At 53.5% G+C, this 21,050-nt stretch overlaps 1 protein-coding gene across 1 annotated transcript in view; it reads right to left on the bottom strand.

The window, feature by feature from the left end:
* The window catches only part of BRINP2 (BMP/retinoic acid inducible neural specific 2), a 52,364-nt gene extending 31,926 nt beyond the window's left edge, over positions 1-20,438 (bottom strand). Inside the window, exon 1 of the mRNA XM_073356478.1 lies at positions 19,738-20,438. The gene's annotated coding sequence lies outside the window, so the exon portion shown is untranslated. The remainder of the gene's footprint in view (positions 1-19,737) is intronic.
* Positions 20,439-21,050: the final 612 nt, after the last annotated feature.

Here is a 21,050-nt window from a genome sequence, read left to right as displayed (position 1 = left end):
CTATGCAAGAGCTATTCTTATGTGGGTGGCAGGAGACAAAGGGATTTTGGGGACCAATAGAGCAGTGTCCCACCCCCTGAAAAAGGAAATAAACAGAACAGATATCAACTGGAGCCATCAGATTCAAGGGAGTTTATTTACAACCTGCCTCCTTAATACTGTTCTAATGTTTGGGGTTTTTTTTCCTGTCTCTGAGCATGTGGGATTGGAGTTGGAGGCTGGGAGGGGGAAGCGTCCCTGGCGAAGAGAGGGGAATCTTTCTTTCTCTCTAGAAGTGGCCCACACCATGTAAGGGCTTTTGATCTACTGTTCTAGCAAATATGTTCCCCATCAAAACCATCTGGGCAATGTGATATTAAGAATTATTTCCATATGTTTAGCAAACTTCCTTGTGAGTCATGAGCAACATTTACAGCAGGCAGATGCTCGAGCTCGCCCAGCTCTGCCAGTGCCTCTCACTCCTGATCCGAAACCCCACTGATATGCCAGTCCTCGGCCCCCATGCAGCTCTAATAATATGTCTCCATTATTACCTGCAGCAGCCCTGCCATTCCAGTGCCAGGCCCTCTCGCAGCGCCACTAATGCATGTCAATCCAGACCAGCAGCATCCCTCTGCGATGCATCCTGGGCCTCCATTCAGCTCTGCTAATGCATGTCAATCGTAGCTTTCAACACCCCTGCTAATCCAATTCAGGGGCCCCAGGTAGCTCTTCTCATGAATCTCAATCATGCCTTGATCTCCCCCCCGCAGCTCTCTGTCTTCACACTTCATTTTTGCCCTGCAGCACCGCAGCTCTCTGAGTACGAGGCCCCTCACAGCTCGGACAGTGCTCACCAATCCAGACCTGCTGTTCCAGCCTTGGGCCTCGTCTGAGGAGGGGTGGGGTAAAGGACGGGTCGACATCTGAACAACACGTAGCCAAAGGAAAGATTTCCAGGGCTTTGTCACTGCAGGTCTCGCTTTCACAAAATACCTCAGCTTCCCCTGGTGTAAGCGCAGGGGCAGCTGGAGGGAGCAGTGGAGGTGGGAGGACAGTCACCCTCCGCACACAGTGATGGCTGTTGTCTGACAACCTACTGCATGTTGTTAAACGTGGAGAAGGGCTGAATCTCTGGCCTCCCACCAGCTTCTCTGGTATTTTCAGCTGCCCATCCAGAGGATAACCTCCTGGCAATGCGCTAGCAGCTGACAAACTGCCCTTTCTCTACTCCAGCCGCCTGGGCCAATGCCCACTGAAGTCAATGGAAAGACTCCCACTGATTTCAAGGGGCTCTGGATCAGGCTCTGTGTTTACTACCCCTTGCTCCTCCTCCCTCTCTGAGGGTCTGATCCTGCGCCATGCACTCTGAACACCCACTGACTTCAGTGGGATGTCCTAGGCGCAGAGCACCTCTCCGGATTGGGCCCCTCTCTGGGGAGGAGGTGTTGAGGGAGGAGAGCGCCCTGGCCAAGAGTCAGTTGGCTCAGGGCTGTTCCCCACCATTGTGGCACCAAACCTCAGAGGTGGGGACTGGACTGGGGGTTCCCCAGAGCTGGGGCAGGAGAAGTGGGGAGGCCCAAGGAGGAGGGAAAGTCAGACGGTGGAGCGAGACCAACACTGGGAAGATTCAGGGCAACTAAAGATCTTGGAGCACCTCATATGAGAGAGAAGCAGGGACCTCTGGAGGAGAAAACGAGGGTGGGGCTCAGGGCCTCCAAAGGAGGAGAGGGATCAAAGGTGTAACAAGGCTGGTGCCTCCTAGACATGTTCCATGGCAGAAGGGGGAGCAGTCAGCAAAGATGGCTCTTCCTCTCAGACGTGGCTGATTTACAGTGAATCCTAGCACTTTCTGATTTTTCTCTTTCCAGCCTGGAAGCAGATTCTTTCCCAGTGGCCCAGTGAAGGTTTGGGGGGAAGGTGTGTTGTTCCTCAGCCCTACAGGCCCGGTGGAGCTATCAGACATAGAGCTGGACTCAATTCTTGCTCGTGTACGGTCGCACAAATTGTTCGCTACCTTCCAGTGGCAGGATCTTCCTTGCAGGGGGTGAAGCATGAGCCAGAAAGAAGCTGGCTTTGTTTAGAGCTGGAGTGTGAATGCCTTCATTGCTGGCAAGCCGTTACTGCCAATCTCAAGTGCCCAACCATCATGGGTCAGGCCCAGAAGGCTCATGACCCTGGTTTAAAATCAGGAGATTGAATGAAAAAAAAAGAATCAGTGGGAGGTTCTTTCTTTGCACCTTTGGGGTGAATTCTGGCCATGTGGTCAAGCTTTTCTCCTCAACCAGCAGGGCTAGAAACTTCTTATTGAAAGGGGAGCTGCAATTCCCCCATAATCACCTGAGTCTACTGGGCCTTCAGTTACTCAGATACAGCCAATTGGCGTCAACGCTCATCAGTGTAAGAGGCTGACGATTGGCCTTTAGGGATCCTGGGCAGAGGTTGAGCGGTTATCTCACACACAAGTCCCTTTTCCTTGTCAGTTGAGCAGATCTGGTTATGGAGTCACAGGAAGACAATAAACGGCTGGTTGGCCGGTTAGGGTTTTTTGAGTCCCCTTTTAGAGCAGGGCCAAACTTTAAAAGACTCTGGTTTGGGTCATCCCTGAAATAGGTTGGATGTGCACTAGTGAATGAGAAACAGTTGGAGACGCTGGCCTCATGGATCAAGTCTCTGTCTTGTATTTGAAAGGTTCTGAACCCTGGACCATTTTGCAAGGTGTAGCTAGGAGTAATCTACCCTAGGCTTTTCCATAGCACCAAGTGCCAGAATGAAATTAACCAAGACCCTTTTTTGGCCGAACATCAGGAGGCTTTCCAAACTGAGAGATCTACTGGGCTGTATATAGTCTCCCAAAGGAATTGGCAGAGACTCCGTTGCTGGTGATTTCCAACTGTCTGGGTCAAAACACTGGAGAAAGGATTGTATAGGGAAATCCTGCATTGGCCCCCGAGGATCGGACTGAGGAGCAAATACATCAGGTGCATCTCTTATTTCTATGGTTCTAGGGACTGATTGCCCCTCTGCAGAAATAGGAAGTGGCTGTGAAGCTCTGACTCCAAAATGCTATAGAGCTAGAACTGGACGCGTGGCACCAATTCACCTGCTCCGATTCAGTCGCCCAAACCCCTTCTGTTGCTGTCAAGCTCTGGCTGCTGTCCTCAGTGCCCCAGCCTCATGCATGTCGCCTGGGGCCGCTGCTCTTAGGAATGCCTGTTGCCCTAAGGCTATGCAGACACTGCACCGAGAGAGTGCTGCCAGGGGAAGGCTCCCTCCAGGGCCCATGCTTTACCCTGCTGTTTTGCTGTCGGTTCTGCATGCGCAAACAGGGAGCGGTTATCCCCTCCTCCAGGCCTGCACTGAGCTCCCCTGGCACTGCTGATGTACCTGAATGGAAAATGTAACAAACAATTCACTACAGTGATCATCTCTCCCTTGGCGCCCAGCAACAGGGAAGAGGAGGAAGTAAACCTACAAGCGACCGTATATGGCACTTGCAAGAGTCCCATAGCTACTCCAAATTCCAGCTCTGCCCGGTGGCTTTTAATCTTTAAACTTTTCAAAGGGAACAGCCAGATCCCCTAAATGGAATCAGTGGCAGTCAGGGACCTAAATACTTTTGAGGATCTGGGCCTGAGAGACTGGGGGCTCGTTCCTGTGAGGTGCTGACTTCAGTGGAGACTGTGGGTGCTCTATCAGCGAGATGGAGCCCTTGCTGAGTAAGGAGTGAGCTGGGACCAGAGCTGTACTTGTGACTGCCCTCCAGGGCGGTGGGAGCTCCTGTCTCTCTGACACTCACTGTTTTCCTGGACTTAGCTGCAAATCCTCTCTTGTCCCTTGTGTCCGGCTTCTTTTCCTCCTCCCCAGCCATGACATCAAGTGAGTGACAGAAGCGTTCCAGCACTGAGCGCAACTGGCTGGGCATCAGCTCCTGTGACCTGCTGGCCCTGAACTCTGGTGGTGTGGTGGCGTGTGTGTTACACAAACAGGGTCACCCCTGTTGCAGAAGGGGATACAGAACAACTGAGCAGAGCCCAGGCAATCTGGAGGCTGCTAGATTCCCATAGGGGTTTTGGGCTCTGTTCTCCTTTCATTCACACCAGGGAGGATCGCCATGATACTCTGGTGTGACCTCAGCCTAAGTGGAAGGAGAACCAGGTGCTCAGATTATAGTGGCTCTGAGCAGCAATTAGAGCAATTCCCTCTCTTTTCACTGCCCTGCCGACTCCTTGGTTGGGGCATCAGGTTTGCACCCACCACGTAGCGCTGTGCGTGTACCAGAGACTATTAACTAGCTGATGCCCTGTGACAGCTGTGAGCTCTTTAACAAGCTCGCAGGCTCTCCCTTTCATTAGCTGGGATCAGGGCGCAGAGCCGTGGAGGGGAAATCAGGGCTGTGTCCTGCAGTCTCGGACTGAGACAGACAGGCAGAGTATTCTCACATAGGAAGACACTCCAGTCTCCCCAGCATCTAGTCTTGCAGTGCTGCATCCAGGAAGGATTGTCCAGTGGTTAGGGCACTAGCTGGGGAACTGGATTCAATTCCCTCTCCACCACAGACTGCCTGCCTACCCATGGGCAAGTCCCTTAGCCTCTCTGTGCCTCAGAGCCCCATCTGTACAACAGAGATCCTAGTAGGACTTCAGAGAGGCCCTGTGCTGGCTTGATTGCCTAGCTCCCTGCTGCTAAAAGGTCTAGAGCCACCAGTACCCTGGTTGCACGTATGCTCCTTGCCCGCCACATATTTTCATGCATTCCTTGCTGTTCATAACACAACATGTGCTGTCGCTTGTGGAACTGGATGCTGTGGGAGGCACGTGGGCAGAGCCACTGACACCCAATGGCAAGAGATCTCCATGGCATTCCAGCGTTCCCATAAAGCAGACAGCACCTTTCCCTTTGAAGGCAGAGATGTTCCTTGTTGCGTCTCCCATGCCTCCCCCTCGCAATATCTCAAACAGGAGAGGCTGCCAGTGTCTTGTCCGGGACACGTGGTGTGACACTGAACAGGGTCCAAAGTGCAGTGGGCTGTGATTATGCTTGTTGGCGGGCCTGATCCGAAGCACACTGAAGTCACTGGAAAGGATCCCCTGGACTTCACTCAGCTTTGGGTCGGGCCCTGTGAGAACTCTTTCTTTGCAGAAAAGAATTTTTTCTCCCCCCCCCCCCAATGCATGCTGGTTTGTAACTGCAGAGCGGTCCTGGTGCTGGGTTGTGTGGGCTGCTCTGATCCTGCTGGCAGGCTGCTGGGCACCAGGCAGTTGGATTTGGTTGTTTTGATTGGGGCAGGGGGAGAAGGGAAGGAGTGCTGAGCGTGTTGAAAATGCATACAGAGGCACTCTGTCTCTCACGCGCACACTCACGTGGATGCTTTACCCTAGAGAAGGGGAGGCAAATTTTGGGCTTGTCAATACCTCTCTTTGATCCTTTCTCTGCTTCTCAAATCGGTTCCCTCACAGAATATTCCTCCTATAAATGGATTCTCTGGGTATGAGACTTTACGTTAGGGCAGCTTCTCCAGGGGTGTCTGTGGGCTGTCCATGGCCCAGAATGTCTGCAGTGCTGAGTGCAAGGGCTCCTCCTCTCCCAAGTTGGGTTTCACAAGGGGCAGGGTATAGAGGAACCAGAATGAGGGGCAGAATTGGCCCTAGTGGGTGAAAGTCCCTTCTTACTACAGCATACTCTCTCAGCCTCATAGATCGAAGCCAGGTGCTGCACATCTTCCAGGCTGCTGGTTAACATACACCTTCAGGTAGATTGCAAGGACAATAGAAATTAGAGCTTGAAAACACTATTAGGTCATCTTTCTCCCGTGGCTAGCGCGGGGTGGTTCCCTTTGCTGCATTCTCCAGTGCTTTGTCTAGCCCAGCTTTCAAATGACTCAAGCAACAGGACTCCAGCTGCTTCCCTCAGGAGCCTAGTCCACGGTCTAATAGACCTGACTGATAGGAAACGTTTTCTGATATTCGCGCAAAATTTTCCTTTGCTTAATTTCATCCCATCACTTCTGCTTTTACAGTGTCTCTCTCCCTCTCCACCCTGGGGCCAGATCTCTGGCTCGTGTGAGTTGGCATGGTCCCACTCACATCAGGAAAGCTACACTGGTTTATACCAGCTGAGGATCTGTCCTGCCGTACCTAACTCTGTGTATGGATTCCTATATTATCTGTCCCCAGCTGCACATTCTTCCTTGACACAGTGAGATGCCCATCTGTTGTCAGAAAGATGCCCCTGGATTAATTTTGATGCTCTGTCACTGAGACTTCAACTGCCCTGGTCCCCAGAGGGGGTCTGTCTGTCTTGGAAAAGGAGCGGGGAGGGCTGCTGGTGTCTGGTGGCAGGAGGCATTCCTCCAGTGCCCCCCCCAAAAAAAGGGGGACCGGAGGGACCTGCCAGCTCAAGCAGCCTAGGTGCCATCTGCTGGCGAGATCTGGGCTGGCTGACAGCACTGGCTGTGGGTCAGACAGGACAGAAGCAGAAAGGAACGAGCTGGAGATAGGGAGGGGAGGGGGTTGGGTATTCTCAACAGAGTTGTATGCTGTGTTTACATGGGTCAGAGCCCATGTGCGTGTATAGACAGTATTCACACCAGCTCCTGTCAGCAGGGCCCATGTTAGCAAAGTGACCACTGGGGGGAGGGGGGCGTCATAATCTTCCCCCCTCTGCAGGGCCAAAAATGGGGGCAGCTTTGGCCAAGTAGAAGGCAAGGCAGGGGTAACTAGGGCATTTACACAGCTGGCTTGGAAGTCCTGACCACCAGCTAAAGCTGCCCTCCCCATGCATAATCCCTGAGATATGGGAGGCAAGGGAGGTGAATCAGTGAGCTGGGCAGGCTCAGAGTGTTTGTACCTCCTGCAGCAGTAGGGGGCAGTCTAGTCTGACACCTCTAATGGCTGTGGGTTGGGGCACCATAGCCAGGACCGATGGGATCAGTAAAGTCAGAGGCAGCAGCTTAATCTAACCCCTCCCACTACCTTTTCCTGCCATACACTTTTGCACCCTCAACACATGTGTGCACTGAACACTCACCGACTGTCCGATCAGTGCAAACTGCACCCTCGATTGCTCTGCCATGCTCACCCCTGTCCCCTGAGCTTGGTGAGTTCACAGCTGAATGTTGTGCCAGAGTGCCATCTGTGTGTGCCAGGCTGCGCTCTGCACCATCTGGCCCAGAGCATGGGAACTGAGGGCCCATCTCCATCGTGGAAACAAACGCGTGGGGATGGAGGAGGGGGATGGTCCTAGGCGCGGTTAAACCGTGGTTCAGAGTCCCGTGCGCCGTGGAGAGCCTAGTGCTACTGGGAGGGAGATGGACAAGAGGGATCATCCCACCTCTGTACAGCTGGGTCAGAGACATCCGCTGGGGCTGGACCCTGTATTTATCTGGGTCTCTGAACCACGTTACAACCTCGGAGCTGGATTCTCTCTCAGGAGATGGTGATCTGGATAAGAGGTAAACCACACAGAGGATCCTTACAAGAGCCTGTACTACCACGTTCCTGTGCCCGAGAGAACAGGCCTAGGAGGCGCAGGGTGGGGGACAGGGAAAAGAAGAAGTCAGATCTGAAGAACCTCCCCCGGTTCACCTGTATATAGTCTCACCACCTCTTACAATATCCTGTGGTTCATCAGAGCCACCCTATCTTCACAGTCCAGAGGCATCCCAGCTTTGCAAGCAGGAGAGAGGAGGGAACACAGCCCCAGGGGGATTGCAGCCAGTGTAAGATAGGGGCATGCAGAAAAGCAGGGACCTAGCTACATAGAATCATAGACTATCAGGGTTGGAAGGGACCTCAGGAGGTCATCTAGTCCAACCCCCTGCTCAAAGCAGGACCAATCCCCAATTTTCACCCCAGATCCCTAAATGGCCCCCTCAAGGATTGAACTCACAATCCTGGGTTTAGCAGGCCAATGCTCAAACCACTGAGCTATCCCTCCCCAGCAGGGCCATTGCCTTGCATCGGGGCCATGCTGAACCTGTGGCCAGATTTGTCAGGGGGCCTTGTCTTGCCCCAACCTGAGGTGCCCCAGGTCGTGGGCTGATGCAGGTGGATTACCATGGGACACAGCAGCTGGGGATGATCACCACCACGTTGATGTCACAGGGCTCAAGTGCCCTGGACCCATGATGTGGGACAATGGGAGACAACACACCGTCCCTGGGCTCGGAACAGGAGCCAGTGCTAGCAGGTGGATCTGTTCGGGTTCAGCAGAAGGGACCATCCACTTGAGCACTCTCTCTGCGGGAGGGTCCCCCCTCCCCAGGAGCCAGGCTCGGAGACCCGCAGCAGGAGGAAGGAAAATGATGCAGAAAATATCTCGCTGTGCTGCTTCCTTCTCTAGCGGTGGGTGACAGATGGCACATTGGCCGCGGTGCACACACAACGAGGGGCCTGGACACGAGACCGCACAGCCAGGCATGTGGACAGCATGGGGTCGGCTGGGGCGCAGAGCGCCTCAGCCACTTCAAACGGCGCAGTGTAATGCGACGTGGCTCCACTGGCCCCCAACTGCAGTAGCAGGAGCGGCTGCCATTCAGAACTGGGTCTGTGTGCGCGCTGGGGGCGGGAGACCATTTGCTGGGAGCTCTGCTGGCTCCACACCCCGGGCGAACTGTCTTTCGCTTGCCTCAGTACTAAAGATGCCCACTGCTTCAATATGGACTATCCCGCTCTCCCGCCTTCAAGCTCTGCTCCCGGTTTCAGGGCTAGTTTATGCCTGAGACGAAGGCAGACCCCGGAGATGAGGCCCTGCCTGGGTGTGTGCGTGCACCCATGTGGCTGGGTGTAACTTTGTCCATTCACATGCATATGTCCTGTGTGGGTTTGTGCTGGGGCGGGGAGGGTTTGTCCTGCGGCTGTGCTTGTCTGTTTAGGTGCTGTTTGTCCAGCCCTGTGCGTTTGTGTGTGGGTGTCTCACGTCTCAGCACGCGTGCATGGACTCGGGCGTGTGGTTCCTAGAGGGTTCACATGTGTATGCACATTAGGTTTCCCTGTGGATGCCTGGCTATTGAGTCAAGGGTGACCCGATGTCCTGATTTTATAGGGACCATCCCGATCTGCCGGGCTTTATCTTGTGTAAGCACCTGTTCACCCCCACCGCTCATCCTGATTTCTCACACTTGCTCTCTGGTCACCCTAACTGAGTCTCCTTAGTGCCTAGGAACCATCACTGAACCCAACACCAGAGCTTATGGTTCAAAATATTTCTTTGACCAAAACAATGGAACTTTCCAGGGGAAATGTCCGATTTTGATGATGGATTTTCGTAAAAAATTCCTGGAGTTTTCAGGCTCCTGATGCATAGTAGTTGTTCCCCCCTGCCAAAACTCTCAAAGAAAAATTTCAGTAGAAATGAGAAAGTGTTTGTCCATTTTTTCATGGGAACAAAGTCCAGTTCCTGAGCAGCTCTGCCTAACCCTGTTCTGGCCCCTCCCAGCCATCCAGTGCCCCCTTCCCTGCAATTGATTGCAGGTAGCTGGCTTGACGCCTCTGAATCCACCCCCACTTCATTGCATAAACTGACAGCCCAGACGAAGCTTGCTCCGAGATAAAAGCCGGGGAGGGGGGCAGAAATAAACCATCACCCACTGGCTGGCAGGTCAGTATCACTCACTGCCCAAAAGGAGTTGCCGAGATGGAAATGCCCCTTGAGTCTGGGGTCTCTAGTCCTGCCCCTACGAGCCCGCAGGGAGGAGGGGAGATGGCAGATGCTGGGAGGCAGATGGAGTTTGAGAGTACAGCCAGCAGCTAGATGAATAATAAAGGCACCTTGCTCACATGGGTAGGTTTAAGGTGAGAAATAACAGGATTAGAAAGATTGTTAAACTGCTGAGTCCTGCAGATGTGAATCACAATCCGGGCTTTCTTCCCTGCAGCTGCTAATTCATCTCTGCTTCGGGGAAAGGGAAGGAACGACTAAGCAGGGGGCGTGTGGTCAGCTAATAAGTAAGTGGAACAGCTGGGGCTGCAGAGGCAGGGTGGGAGTGGGGAGAGAGCATCAATATTTGGGATGGGGTGGTGGCGGCAAATAAACTCAGACAGAGGCTTTTGCATCAAATCTCTGCTTCTGATTCCCACAGCCCCCCCAGCAACACTGGTTAGTGTAGGAATGTGAGGGGCCCCTGTCGGAAGCAAGGACTCATTGGGCCAGGTGCGGTGCGTACACATGGTGAGAGACAGCCCCTTGCACTAAAGAGCTTGCAGTCTAGACAGGATGGTCTAACCCCCTCTTTGCAGATGGGGAAAACTGATGGGAAGAGATATTATTTGCCCAGGGTCATGCAATTAATCTGCAGCTGATCCAGGCATGTTCCCCTGATCTGCCTTCCAAGCCAGTGTCTTAACCTCAAGAGCCATCCTCCTTTTGCCTCTGGCGAGACAACCACCTGCTGCCGAAGGGCCTAGAGCTTCCAGCCCGGAGAGGAGGGGGTCAACCCAAGTACTTTGTCACAGCCCTCAGAAACAGAACCCGGAAGCTTGTTCTGTGGCAGGTACAACTCAGAGCACAGCTCTGCACGGTGATCCTGCTCCTTTTGAAGCCAATGGCAAAGCCATCCCTGGAGATGTGCAGTGTAACTCTATAGCAGGTGTAGTTCAATTATTAAGACATTAGCTAATTGTCAGGGACATTAACATTGATTTTGTCAGGCCATGTACATTTTCCAGATCACTTTCTGCAGTAGATTAAATATAATTTAAAGCAGGGCCAGACACCTTCTGAAACTCACCATGGGCCAGATCCCCAGCTGGTACGAATCGGCATAGCTCCATTGATTCAATGCAAATCTATACCAGCTGCGGATCTGGCCCCTTGGCTTCAATTCTCTGTTTGTTCAAGGGGCTGCAAACTGCACTCCCTATACCAGTGCCAGCTCCTGCATCCCATGGGTACTGTCATCCCCTTGGGATTCCACCTTCCAAAGGAGTCCTACCAGCCCAGGTTGTCCCATGCGCACCTCTGAATAGGGGGACCAGACCTTCTAATTTTATAGGGAGAGTCCTGATTTTGGGGGCTTTTTCTTATATAGGCACCTATTACCCCCCATCCAGATTTTTCACACTTGCCCTCTGGTCACCCTAGCTGTGAATCAGTGCTGCTCCTCCTCAGCCAATGGTCTGGGTGCTGTAGAAATTGGCTCTCAGCACCCTGGCAGTGTGCTTTCCTCCACCACACTCCCTCCTTCCACCCACCCCCAGCCCTGGTAGATTTTCTATGTTGCTAGAAGCCAGAGTAAGTCCTGAGTGAATCAAGCCCAGCATACGTGAAACACATATTCAGGATAATCTTATCCCATATTTATTTAGCACAGAGCAACTCAAAGCACTTTATAGGCTGGGGGAGGGGGAAATGCAGCAGATGTTTTGCAGAGCAACATTATGCAGAAGTTTAGGATGTACATGAAAACTGTCTCCAGTTGAAAATTGCAGAGGGAGTCTGAAGGAGGTGTAATTACCAGGATGGGAATTCAGCCCTCGCAATTTGGGGCTGGACACAGCGCCCCCAAGCACCATGCTGGGGCTCTGTTTCAGAGAGAAAGTTGCTATCTACTCAGTCATCAACTCTATTTCCTGCAGTATCCTCGGTTTACCTTAGAACTCTAATCCCGCTCCCCCAAGAGCCAATGCTGTGCTGGTGAGAAGTGATGAGACGTGCCATCAAGTGGTCCGTTTTCAGATGGGCGGGTGTGGGGATCTCATGAAAAGTCCCAATTGATGTTAATGGGAAGAGGGGAAAAGAGAGCTGGTCTGGTGGATACAACGCTAGCCTGAGGCATCGAAGCTCTGGGTTCAAGTTCTTGCCCAAGGCCACACAATGGCACATGGAGAGAGCAAGCCTCTCTGTGCCTTCGTTCTCTGGCAGTGGAGCTAACGATGCTGGGTTGTCTACCTGTAGCGTAAGGGACGCTCTATTCCTGTGTCTGTACAGTTCCTGAAGCAACAGGACCCGGATCTTGGCAGTGGCCTCCAGATTCTACCCTACTGCAAGCACTATTAACAAGGCACCTGGCTAACTCCCCCACCTGGGAAGATATCCTCAGGAGTTCTTCAGGGACGTGTCTCCCTTAGACCAGTCAAATACAACCTCCCATCCCCAGTTCTCGGGTCCCTGCTGAGCCACAGAGCCAAGCACCCCACTCACCACCAAGGTGCATTTCTCAGCACAGGGCGCTACAATGCAGACTGAGAAAAGGTAGCAGGATGGACTAAAGAGTCAACAGATATTGGCTTAAGCTGGGTGCTGTAAAAGTAAGGGACAGTCTCTGCCCCGAAGGCTCACAGTCCACCCAGACCAGCTGGACGCAAGGTGGGAGGGGACAGGGAGGCAGGGAGGGGGAAATGACTTCCCCAAGGCACACAACAGCTCTGGGACAGAGTCAAGAACAGAACTTCGTAAGTCTCCTGATCCCAAGGCCCTTACCACTAGCTCACGCTGCCTCTCAAACTCTTATTATTGTTGTTATGGTGGTTCCCAATGGCATGGGGGAGAGGTCCCGTTGTGTTGGGCGCTGTGGAGATCTTTATATACTAGAACACCAAAAAAAAACCAACAACCCCATGATAAAAGAACAGTAAGGCTGCCAAATGAAGCTCTCAACACTTAGAAAATGCCAGAATTAAGGGTGCCCATACAACCTTAACTCTGTCCCCTTCTACGTATGAAGGGTGACACAGTCTTTAATTACATGGTCACATCTGTTTTAGCCGCAGGGGCTGCAGAAACAACATGGTATCACTCTGTTTTCTGGGATACAAGCCCTACCCCATCCATAGCTTGGTCAGCCAGTGTTTTAACCTACTCTCTATGCCACCCCTGGTGTTTAACTAGCACCGCACAGAGCCCCTGTCCATGTACGGGGAGTGGTACCTGCCCCCTCATTCCCCTTTGCACGGCACACTGCCCCAAGCACAGGAGCCCGTGGGCCTTGCTTTCAAAGGTTCCTGCACTTTAAAAGCCAGACCTTGCTGCAAAGCAACATGGAGGAAGTGGGAGGAGGCCGAGGGGTCAGCCCAGCCCAGCGCCTGCTTTGAAGAATCGGGTCACAGAACACCATGTTCTGCCCCCTTTGCTCCCATCACCTTGCCTGTTCCCAGTGTAGAGTCCTGCACAAATCCGAGTGAGCAGAGTAGTGCCTGGGCTTGCCTTCTTGCCAGCCCACAGACGAATCCCACAGCAGGGGAGCTCAGTACAGCAAACTCCCCTCTCCCCCCACCCCACCGATCTAGTCCCTGTGCTCTCACTCCAGCCCCCAATGCCCTGGCCTTTCTGATCCCCACATACTCCCCTTGCCCACTGCTCAGTTAACTACCCCCCACTAGCTGCTGATCTCCTTCTCTATCACTCCAGCTGCTGCAGGCCCCATCCAGCTCTCTCTCCATCTGCTCAAGGCCCTGCCTCCAACTCCGCCCGGTACCCTGGGTCGCTCTCCTTCTCCCTCCCTGTGCCTGACCACGATTTGCAGGTTTAAGGGGCCTGATTTCCATGTACTCAGCGCCCCAGCTGGGACCCAAAGGGCTCCATCCTGCCCGGTGCTGAGCCCTCTGGCTCCAATCCAGCCCAGCACTCGAGCACACAGGAGTAGTGCCTGCTGGAGTCAATGGGACTTAAGCACATGCCCAAAAGCCTTGCTGCACTGGGGCTTGAGTGCTCAGCGCCTTTAGAGTTGCCGCCTGTCCAGGTTTTCCCATGATCGGCCCTTTTTCTAGGTAGCTGTCCTGGGAAATCTGTATGTCTTCCCAGGACATTAAACACCCCAGCGTTTGCCAATCGCATCCCCTCTGGCTCTCATGGAAGAGGGAGCTCTGGCTCTAGAGTGTCTGAGAGCCACGGGCATGGGGCGGCTCAGGAAACTTGGGGGGCTGGCAGCACCTGGTCACACTGCACACATACCAACTGCAGGGGTCACGCTGGGCAGAAGCAGGTTGGATCCAGCTGGCAGTGCATACTGCTTGGTGAGGTCGATGCCTGGGGCAGCCCAAGGAGCCCACAGGGGCTGGTGCCCTCTCATAGGGCTGGGACGAGGAGATGGTGCCCTGCGTGGGGAGCCATCAGTATACAGGGGTGTATGTGGTATGGGAGGCAGGTGGATGTCCTGGTTTTTTGTATCTCAGAGGCAGCAGCCCTATGTGTGGGATCAATCCCCCCCCGCCCATGGGATCCAGCTGCAAACAGCCACTGCACTCCTGGAACTCACGAGGGCAGATCTCACAGTAGGCCAATCACCTGATTGCCTCTCAGGGAGAAGAGCTCTCCCCAGCCAGCATGTCGCAGGTGGAGGGGAGCAGCTCCCTGGCCTATGTCTCTAGGCTGCACTCCTACTCTGCCTTGAGACATGCCAGGCCTGGGTTCAGGGAGCTCTCCCTGTGCTTGTCTCTTTTAGGTGGCACAAGGTTTCCTTCCCACCCTGTGTCCTTTTTGCTGTTCTATTTCTCTGTAGCTCCCCCTAATGAATCGTTAGGCAGCACAGTTTACTGCTCTGCAGGTATCATACACAATTTCCCACGGAAGTGTCAAGGAATCATTGATCTCACTAGCTAATGGAAACTGCAAACCTGGTAACCATGTGCCCAGGCCTTGCACAATGGGGAATTCATTGGGCCAGTAAGCATTTCAGAAGCACGCTGCAGGGTGTGCAATTATCCCAACATTCACACATAGGCATCATGCTTCAGGAACTCAGCCATCTGCTGTGAACCTTACAGCAATGTAATGTCTTACGTGCATGCCACGCCTTCCATCCCAATGCACTTTGCAAACTTAAAGGGTCCATATCATTGGGCCATCTGGATATGTTTTACCTCCTCCTGTTACAAGTCATTCAGAGCAGTTCTAGGCCTGGGTTATAAAGAAGGTCAAACCAGATGATCACAGAGGTCCCTTCGAACCTTATCATCTATGAATCGACTTCTGATGTGCTTTAATTCGGATGACAGAAAAATGCATCCTCCTTTGTCTTTGTTTGCTTTGCCTTTGGGTACAGGCTGTGTCTCAGCCAACATTCAAAAATCATGAATCATGGCCTGCAAAAATCAAGAGAGTGGCTTAAAAATACGGAGAGTTTATGTTTATACAAAGATAGACGGAGTTCTCCTTGTTTGGAATCTACTTTTTGAGCCTTTAGGGTTCACACTGTCAAGCTTTTTCTTGCCACCAGGAGGGCTAGAAACATAGGCTGTGGGTGGGGGGGAGGTTAACAAAATAGATCTGTTTTAAAGGAATGAGATTGTTCATGTCACCACAGGAGTCTGGGAGCTGGGGATTTAAGAAGAATGGTATATAATCTGCTTCCCCTGTTGTCTGTGTGGGTTTTCCTCACAGCCACAGGGAGGGGAAAACAGGATTGCAAAACCACAGTCACGGGCAGGGGGCTGAGGGGCAGGGGCCGGCCTGAAACTGCTTTTAACCTGGGCTGCCTGGGTTTCCGGTTGATCGGTGTCCCTGTAAGCTGATCTAAAGGGTCAGATTCACCAGAGCTGGGGATTCACAGGTCCCTGCACTGGAGCCCCCAATGCTAAGAGGGTGGTTTAGAGAGCAGCTGGCAGGATTGCTGCTTGCCCTCTTATGGGACTCACCCTGGGGGAGGCCAGTGTGAATTCCCACAGTGGCTGCGTAGGTGTCCCGCTGCCAGAGGCTGTTGAGAAAAAACGCTTGATCGGTGCACTACCTAAACAGGCCCCATGGCTTTGGCCGGTTCCTCTTTTTGGGGGGCCACTGCTTGCCACCAGTGCTTGGCACAACCGTATGCCTCCCACAACTTTCTTCCTTGGTGTATTTCCCCACCCTCGGCTCCTCCTGCCGAGTCTGACACTGGTGGAAGCTGGCATAAAGCCAGCGTGAGCCTAGATGGCAGCCCATGGGCAGGGGTCATCTCGGGGAGTGGCATGCTGCAGCTGTCTAGCCGCACCCCCAAAAGACAACCTGAGCAGTTTGGGGCAGGGAGGAGAATACAGCGCACACAAAGGAAACAGCCAGGGGAGTTGAGGGGGGTGCGACAGGCTGGACGGCGGGACACGGAGCTCAGTGACACCTCTGAAAGGCAGGTGGGGATCCCTCACCACCACCACTGGTTCAGGCTTCAGTGTTATGCCTCATCTCTGCCTTTGGAGGCTTGGATGGGTTCAGCTTGGAGTGAGAGGGAAGAGTGACACCTGCTGGTTGATCAGAACCACAGTGGGTCGCACGCTGGGCTTTTCCTAGGATTGCTCTCACCCAAGTGCTGGCCCAACCTGACCCACCTTCGCTTGTGAGAGCCGACAGGATCAGAGCACAAGGCGCTGTGTGGCTGCAGGCAATACAATGCTCCTTATAAGGTGGCTGACTACATTTCCAGCTGCAGATGGTACATGTTTCATTTAGAAAAAGAGGCGAGAGGTGCAGCAGACCCACACAGGTACAGCATGCTCAGGCGTTTAAGGTCAGAATCTCCACTAACAGATGCTTCAGGGGAGCTGGGTATTTTAGCTGTTAAAATCAAGGAGGCAGCAGTATCTCTTTGGGAAATTAACAGCGTGGCTGAGTTTGACAGAGCTGTTTAAGTGGAGCATGAGCATGCCCAGGTCCCAGTGAAATTAGCCGCTCTCTGGCTCCGAGGTGAAGAGATACGAAGTGCTACGCACATTTTAGCGTGGGGATGGTGTGAGCAAATATTTACCAAGAAGCCATTCTTTTCATGTTGGCCGGTGTTGACCGATGCACATCAGCCAGGCCCCGGGCAGGTGTCAGCCAGTGCATGTCAGTCAGGGGCTGGGCTGACTGGATTTGATCATTCAGCAGTGAAATCACTGGCAGACAGACTGGCTGCTGTTGCATTTGGGGTTTCATTAGAGGGATGTGTACTGTGACACTTCTTACACCCTCCTGTCCCAGAATTTTCCATACAGCCCAGTACTCCAGTAATTTCCCAGTCTATCCCTGTCTACTATATTTTCTACAGACCATCAAATATTCGCAAATACTTATCCTAGATCCCAGGATCAGGCCTGCATCCCAATTTCCCAGGGCTCTGCATCCTACTAGCCTAGCATTTTTCTTAGATCCCAGCATTCTTCTACATACAAGTACCCTAGAATTGTCTCTCCATGTCAATATCTTTTCCAGGTCCTTTTCTACATCCTACCATCCTTCCCATGTCCTCGTACTTTATATCTCCCCTACATCCCAATGTGCTTTTTGTACCCAGGTACTCTTCCTTTATCCCCCAACCCAAATACCTTTCCTCCTTCCCAGTCTCCTTTCACTGATGCTACACTCTTCCTCCCTGTAGATGGTGCCACTCATCAGCACCGGATGTGAATGCCCAACAAACAGTAAAGAATGACTCCTCCCGGCGATGCAGGGAAGTGTGATTATCCCCATGGAACAGATGAGGAAGCAGAGCCATAGAGAACCTAAGACCCAGATCCTCAAAGGTATTTATGCTCCTATCTTCTATTGGTTCTAATATACATTAGGAGTCTAAATATCTTTGAGGATCTAGGCCTTTGAGAGTCGCCCATTGTCACAAAGGGAGACTGGGAGAGCCAGGAATTGAACCCACAAGCTCATCTGTACCTCAGTTTGCTGTTGTCCTCTCAACAGGCCACTATTTCTGCAGTGAGACAATTGCTACCCAACCAAGTTCCCTTTCCGGGGCCCAGCAGTGATGTGAAGCCAGAATGTCTGTGTTATGAAGCTGGTGACTTCCTACGTTAGTTCCCCCTTTACCACAACAATATGAGAGTTTCCAGGAAAGCGTTCTTCGCTCCACTCTCTGCACTGCTGCCTCTTATCTCAGCAGGGCTGAAACTATCAGCTCAAGCAAAGTACCAGCACCAACCCGCTGTTTAACAACACTGTGGGGGGAAGCACTGAATCTCCAAAACATTTCAGACAGGAAAAGCAGGGGGGCAGCATGCAGTCAGCAGAAAGTTCCCAGGCAGCTGGGTCTCCGCTCTCCCTGGGGGCTCCTCTATATAGGCTGGCGAGGTACAGGGCACTAAGGCATCTCCCAAGCCCTCCCTGATGAGTCCTCTGCGCCTCGGGAGAGGAAGGAGTTGGATGACGCAGGGACAGCGCCCCATAAACAACTTGTTTTGAAGCCAGGAGGAGGGTTATTCACAGGATGGTCTTAAATGCAGGGTCAGAGGATGGCAGCTGGTTCTAACACAAGAGGCGGAAATGCTGAATGCCAGGTGGAGTAGGATCGCCCGAGTACGCCCTGTTCTCCCCCCACACACACTTGTCTGTGCCAAACTACCCTGCTATTCAGAACAAGCTGCAGTCCAGAAGAACAGAACATGTTACACAGACTGCTCATCCTCAAACAATTCCTGGCAACGGTGTGTGCACATATCACCCCCTTTACACACCCACATAAACACACACACGCTGATTTCCTCACCCCCCCACCCCCACTCCCTGTACAGCATATGTAACAACATGGGATTTCTGACTGCACTAATGAACAGTCATTTGCAGCACAACTGTGGCTTCAGGACACCCCTGTGTTACTATCCAGGTGACAGTCCCTCACTGCTAAGATGCCATGTTGGGAACACAGAGAAACAGCAGATTTGAAAAAAAAAAGAACAAAACAGGCAACAACGTACAAGGAAACCCCATTGCAGGGTTCTGTCATGCTCTGCTCTCCTGAGCCACAGTCTCCAGAACCCCACTTGATGCAGTACGCTTGAATGATGTGGCTGTTTATCTCTCTCGAGAGAGAGAGAGACAACCAGAGATGTTCATGTTAAGTTATCAGAGGGGATACACACCGTAGATTGTATGGCACATGTGCACACAGTTTAAAATTTGCTTTACTTAATGTAGGTATCCATAGGGCACCAATCACTGTAGTATCTGAGCACTGTTTATAACACTGGTACAACAGCCATTCCTTAGCTGCCAAATGCATTAATCCCTGTTCTAACCTCCCCCTCTGTGTACCGCTCCAAGTGCCAGGAGCCCAAGCAGAGTACTACCTCTATGGTCAGATCACAGAACTCCTTTCCAGCAGGTTAATCTGTTTTCCAGTTTCTGTTTAGACTGCGTGTGCATCCTGTTTGTCAGTGGTTTTCAACCTTTCCCATACTGGCACCTCTCACCCATCTACCTGGGATCTAGCCAGGGCCACGCTGTTAATTAGCAATGGGGAAAGGGCAGCGGTGGTCATGACTGCTGGGCTGCGAGCCCCTGCTCTAGGTAAGTAAGCAATGGATACAGTATTGGCTGCTGAAAAGTGAGGTGGAGGGTGGGAGAAGCAGCTCACAAATTCATGCAGTTGTAGGGTGGGAGCATTTCATGTTTTAGTAGCTGATACAAGGCAAATCTAATCTATCTGCTGGTGACATGTAATGTGATAGATACAGATGGCAAATACAGGCATATCCTTATTGACAGTTGAGATGGAATTAGCTCATCTTGCCCACTCACTGGCTGTTTCAGGACTGTTCAGCAGCATATTTTCCACTGCCATTGCCAGTCCAGTTTTAATCAACTCAAGCCATGGAGTTGCCTCTTCTGCCCTTAGGAGACTGTCCCAATGCTCAGCAGAGCTCAGCATTGGCACATTTTCCTGTGTGTGCGGCATCTCCACATGGTAAGTCACGTATCTATACGAACCTAGGTGAAAACACTGGGTACAAGGCAGCTCAGCATACTCTACATAAGCATAACCCATCCTTCTGCTTGCACCAGCTAGGAAAAGAGCGAGCGGTGCCTGCAATGAGAACCGCCCCGTTACAGCCACTGCCGCGAGGGAGAGGAACTTTCAAGACTTACCCCAGGCAATAGGAATGTGGGTCAAGAAGGTAACGAGGGAAGCCAGCCGCTGTGAAGCCGGAGTTAGTGAAACCGGAGTGGTAACTCCGGTGCGAGCACTCCGCAAGGATCCGGTGCGGGAAAGCCCCGCGGCGCTCTCCCGAAGCCCTGCCAGCCGGGCTGGCCTGCAGCTAACTGCCTTAGCACCCCTGGGGGGAGTTTTCAGAGCGGTCCAGGCAAAGATCCTCCGTTACCAGCGCCCCCGGAGCGCTCCCTGGGCTCCTGGCAGGAGCCTGCCCTTCGGGGAGGAGGCTGCCCACCATTCTCGGTGGCAACTTTCCAAAGTCTTGCTCGCTCGTATTTCGGGGGCCCGGCGGGGCGGGGAGACTCCCCCTTAGCGCACCCTTCCCGGCCCTCGCTGCTGCGCGGTTCTCCTGCTCTGCCCGTCCAGCGGCTCAGTCCCCACCATGGCTGATGCACCAGCCCTTGTCCTGGGGAGAGCCGGGTCCCACGCCGCTGCCCACGGGCGAACTCCAGGCTCCAGCTCTAGCGGGCACTGCCAGGGTGGCGCTCGCCACGTGCCATGCTGGCCTCTCTAGGGCGGGAGCAGATCCGCCGGGCCGGGGGCTGCTGCAGGCGGCGCCTCTTCCGGGACTGCGTGCACCGTGCGCGGGCGGGCGAGCGCAGCCCGGCCCCGGTGCTGCTGCTGGCCCCTGCTGGCGCCCACCTCGCCACTGTCACCTGCGCGCTGCTCCGGCGCTGGAGGGGCCGCGAGATAACCGCGCCGCCCTCCCCGCACGCGCCCCCGCCCGCCCGCATGCAGGCGGGCAGCCAATGGGAGCCTCGGCCACAGTGCCTGCGCTCCCGGATTGGCCCGGCCGCCGCGGGGGCGGCACTGGGGCCCCCCCTTGGCCCAGGGCCAGTGGCCAGGGACAGGCCCAGTGAGCCCTGCTGGGCTGCAGCGCTGACTTGGGGGGGCAGCTGGCTGGGGGAAAGCTGGACACGGGGCGGGGGGCTGCTCCTCCTCAAATCCCAGCCACTGGTGCCCAGGTGCTCGGCGCTGGGGCTCAGAGGGGGGCGAACTAGCCTGGCCCGGGCGGGAGGGTGGGGGCTGTGGCTGGCTGCTGCATCCCCACCTAGAATCATAGACTATCAGGGTTGGAAGGGACCGCAGGAGGTCAACTAGTCCAACTCCCTGCTCAAAGCAGGACCAATCCCCAATTTTTGCCCCATCCCTAAATGGCCCCCTCAAGGATTGAACTCACAACCCTGGGTTTAGCAGGCCAAGGCTCAAACCACTGAGCTATCCCTCACCCCGGAAAGGTTGAAAGGGA

Source organism: Lepidochelys kempii, chromosome 8 (genome assembly GCF_965140265.1).
Source record: "Lepidochelys kempii isolate rLepKem1 chromosome 8, rLepKem1.hap2, whole genome shotgun sequence".
NCBI lineage: Eukaryota > Metazoa > Chordata > Testudines > Cheloniidae > Lepidochelys > Lepidochelys kempii.
Note: the sequence above shows the minus strand (reverse complement) of the source record. Positions and strands in the feature narration are given on the sequence as shown.